Source organism: Panthera uncia, chromosome F2, assembly GCF_023721935.1.
Source record: "Panthera uncia isolate 11264 chromosome F2, Puncia_PCG_1.0, whole genome shotgun sequence".
In the NCBI taxonomy this organism is placed as follows: domain Eukaryota; kingdom Metazoa; phylum Chordata; class Mammalia; order Carnivora; family Felidae; genus Panthera; species Panthera uncia.
In genome coordinates, this window is record NC_064812.1 from 59226277 (window position 1) to 59231123 (window position 4847).

Genomic DNA, 4847 nt, shown 5'->3' on the forward strand with positions numbered 1-4847 from the left:
TATATATATATATATATATATATATATATATATATATTTTGTTGTTGTTGCTGCTGTTGTTGTTCTATACTCAACATGGGGTCAGAACTCATGACCCCAACAACAGGAGTCACATGCTCTAGAAACTGAGCCAACCAGACACCCCTGCAGATATCTTTTTGGATTAATGTTCTCATTTCTTTTGAATGAATATCCAGAAGTGGAATTGCTGCTGGATGATATGGTAGTCCTTTTGTTGTTGTTGTTGTTTTTCTGAAATATAGTTGACATACAATGTTACATAATTTTCAGGTGTATAACATAGTGGTTCAACAAGTATTTAAAGTATAAAGTGATTATACTTTATGCTGCACTCTCCGTAAGCGTAGCTGCACCATCTGTCACAACACAACCATTATTACAATACCGTTGACTATATTCCTTATGCTGTGCCTTTATTTCTGTGACTTATTCACACCATATCTGAAAGCCTTTACCTCCCACACTCTTCACTCATTTTGCCCATCGCCTTCCTGCTAGTTTTATTTTTATTTATTTAGTTAGGGTTTTTTTTTTTAATGTTTATTTATTTATTTTTGAGAGAGAGAGAGAGAGAGAGAGAGAGAAGCAGGAAGGAGCAGAGAGAGAAGGAGACAAAGAATCCCAAGCAGGTTCAACCTGTGAACTGTGAGATCATGACCTAAGCCAAAACCAAGAGTCAGACGTTTGACTGAGCCACCTATGGGCCCTTATTTATTTATTTATTTATTTAAGAGAGAGAGAGAGAGAGAGCATGCAAGTTGGGGAGAAGGGCGGAGGGAGCGAGACAGAATCTCAAGCAGGCTCCACACTCAGCTCAGAGCCCAACATAGGGGCTCAATCCCACAACACTGGGATCATGACCTGAGCCAAAATCAAGAGTGAGGTGCCTAACCAACAGAGCCACCCAGGCACCCCTAATTTTTTTAAAGTAATCTCTATGCCCAATGTAAGGCTTGAACTCACAACCCCAAGATCAAGAGTCACGTGCTCTACCCACCAAACCAGCCAGGCGCCCCTGTTTTCAATTTTTTAAGGAAATAGTGGCTGCACAAATTTACATTTCCACCAACAGTGCACGTTTCCCTTTGCCATTTCTTGTCGTTTTGATAATAGCCATTCTAACAGGTATGAAGTGACATCTCATTGTAGTTTTGATTTGCATTTCCCTGATAATTAGGGATGTTGAGCATCTTTTCATGTACCTGTTGTTCATCTGTGTATCTTCTTTGTAAAGATTCAGATCCTCTGCCCATTTTATTTATTTATTTGTTTGTTTATTTATTTATTTATTATTTTTTTAATGTTTATTGACTTTTGAGAGAGAGAGCGCAAACCGGGAATGGGAAGAAAGAAAGACAGGGAGACACAGAATCCGAAACAGGCTCAGGCTTTGAGCTGTCAGCACAGAGCCTGACGTGGGGCTCAAACTTGGGAACAGCAAGATCATGACCTGAGCCAAAGTCGATCACCCAACCAACTGAGCCATCCAGGTGCCCCTCTGCCCATTTTTAAATTGGATTGTTTGTTTTTTTGCTGTTGAATTGTATGAGTTCTTTATGTATTTTGGCTATTAACCTTTTATCAGATACATGATTTGCAAATATTTTCTTCCATTCAGTATGTTGCCATTACGTTTTATTAATGATTTTCTTTACTGTGTTATTCCTTTCTTATAATCATTTTTTGATATTAGTAATTGCCTCTTTAATATTTTTACTTGTTATATTCCTAGTGCATAGAAAGAATCCCTGACATATAGTAAGAATTCAATAAATATTTTTAAAATAATGAATGTAATTGCTTAATTTTGTACATACTGATCACTAATTCTTCCCCTGACAATACAGTTTTCCGCATGCTTGAAAAGTTTCAGAGAGGGGTGCCTGGGTGGCTCAGTCGGATGAGCATCTGACTTCGGCTCAGGTCATGATCTCATCAGTTGATGAGTTTGAGCCTTGTGTTGGACTCTGTGCTGACAGCTCAGAGCCTGGAGCCTGCTTCCAATTCTGTGTCTCCCTCTCTCTCTGACCCTCCCCTGCTCATGCTCTGTCTCTCTCTGTCTCAAAAATAAATAAACATTAAATTTTTTTTTAAAGTTTCAGAGAAAGTATCAATCAGCACATTCTAGGTCATGCTCTGATAACGAATTACCCCCAAATGCCAGTGATTTTCTAGAGCAACATTGTTTGTTTGTTTGTTTGTTTGTTTGTTTGTTTTTCTCATGATATAAATCTGCCACAGGTTGGCTGCATACTGTCTTCACTCCTGAGACCCAATGAAGAGCATCCTCTGTGGAACATGGCTGGTCTGTGGCAGGCGGCAAAGGACATGTGGCAGACTGGCTCTTAGTGTTTCTACTATGAAGTTATTTATCACTTTCACTCACAATGTAATGAGCCAAATAGGTCCTTGGCTAAGCTTGACATAATGAGGCAGGGATCTATATTCTTAGAAAGGGGCTCTGGAAGGAAGGGCATCATGGGGAGAACCACTATATTTGTGGCAGAGAAATAGAGTCTTTCACAGTTAATGCATCAGATCCATTTTCTCTAGGAGAAAAGTCCTCCATTCTCCTTTGATGTGGATTGTTTGCTTTATGGGCCTGCTCCACAGCTGTCATGCAGGGACTTCCCTTTACTATCATCTTGGAAAATCCCTTTGTGTATCACGTATATTGGTTCTCTGTTTACTGGATCTAGGTCTTTTTCTTTGTTTTACTTTCTCACTTGCCTGCATTCTCCTAGTAGAAAGAGAAAGCAGATTCATGAGGTAAATTTTGAGACCATTCAGGCTTAAAAATGTCTTTACCCTCAAACATGATTAATAGTTTCACTAAGCATAGAATTCTAAGTTGATAATTTTTTCTTGGAATTTTTTGAAGGTATGTCTTCATTAACTTCCAGATTTCAACTTTTTTTTTTTTTTGAGAGGCCAACACTATTTTTGAAATAATTTGTTAATGTTTATTTATTTTTGAGAGAGAGGGAGACAGAATCTGAAGCAGGCTCCAGGCTTTGAGCTGTCAGCACAGAGCCCAATGTGGAACTCAACATGGGGGTCGAACTCACAAACCACGATATCATGACTTGAGCCAAAGTTGAACGTTTAACTGACTGAGCCACCCAGGCATCCTTAGAGGCCAATAGTATTTTTTTCTCATTCTTTTATTTGTGATATGTTCCCACTCTGGAAGCTTTTAGACTATTTTTTAATGACTGAAGTACTAAATTTCACAATAATGTGCCTTTAAATGGGTCTTTTTTCATTCTGTGTGGGGTGCTTCAAAATAAGTAAATAAACCTTAAAAAATAGCATCCAGTTCTTTTTTTAAATTATGTATTTATTTCTTCATTCATTCATTTATTCATTCATTTATTTATTTAATTTGAGAGAGAGAGAGAGAGAGAGAGAGAGAGAGAGAATATGCATGAGCCAGGAGGGGCAGAGGGAGAGAGAGGGAGAATATCAAGCAGACTCCATGCTCAGCACTGAGCTTGATGTGAGCCTGGATCCCACAACCCTGGGATCGTGACCTGAGCTGAAATCAAGAGTCAGCCTCTCAACCAACTGAGCTACCGGGTGCCCCTATTTAAAAAAAAAAAAAAAAATTTTTTTCTTTTTTTAGTTTATGCCTTTATTTGACAATCATTGGTTAGTTCTCATCCACATTAACTGTCTGTAGATTTTTTAAGGTGGTGACAGGTACATAGATAACTAACGTAAAGAGCTTGTTTGGCGAATCTTCATCCTCCTTACATTTTCTGGACAACCGCATGTGGATACAGTATGGAACATTCCTTATTCATTTGGCTCAGACAGCATTGTTGAGCACTGACTGGTGTGAATGTGCACGTCTGGAGTCCTCATTTCCTTCATGGCAAATTTCCAGATCTCTGCGAGTGTCTTCTTGAAACCCACTCCATAGGTGTGCTTGTGAATAATGCTAGTATGAGTAACAAGAAATATTTCTTCTTGCATAAGCTTATATCAGCGCGGATTAACCATTGGTGGTATATTCTCTGGTCACTCCCTCGTTGATGGTGGAATGGCCCTTCTTCTTCTGGCCACCCTTCTTTGTGGGAACCATTCTGCCAGGCCCTGGTTGGAAAGGAAGCAGCATCCAGTTCTTTTAAAGGATACAATATATTCTCTAAACTTTGATGAATAACTAAAAACAAACAAACAGGGGCACCTGGGTGTCTCGGTTGAGCATCTGACTCTTGATTTCAGCTCAGATCATGATCTCACAGTTCATCGGTTTGAACTCTATCTCAGGCTCTGTGCTGTCAGTATGGACCCCACTTCAGGTCTTCTGTCTCCCTCTCTCTTTGACCTTCCCCATCCTCAAAAAGAAACATTAAAAAATTTTTAAAAAAAGAAGTATGAGCCACATGTTTTATATGTGTATATATATATACACATATAAATGTGTATATATATGTGTATATATATATACACATATAAATGTGTATATATATGTATATACATTTATATGTGTATATGTATATACATATATATATATACATATATATATATATATATATAATCAGTTGGTGGACATATGTTATTATACATTTGGCCAAATCCATAGAAAGTACAATACAGTGAACCCTAATATAAACTATGGACTTTGGATGATAATGATGTGTCAATGTAGGCTCATCAGTTGTCATAAATGTGCCACTCTGGTGGGGGATGTTGATAATGGAGGAAGCGATGCTTGTGTGATGACAGAGGGCATATGGGAAATCTCTGTATCTTCCACTTAATTTGCTAAGAACCTAAACCTAAAAAACTAAGTCTTTTTTGGGGGGTACCTGTATGGC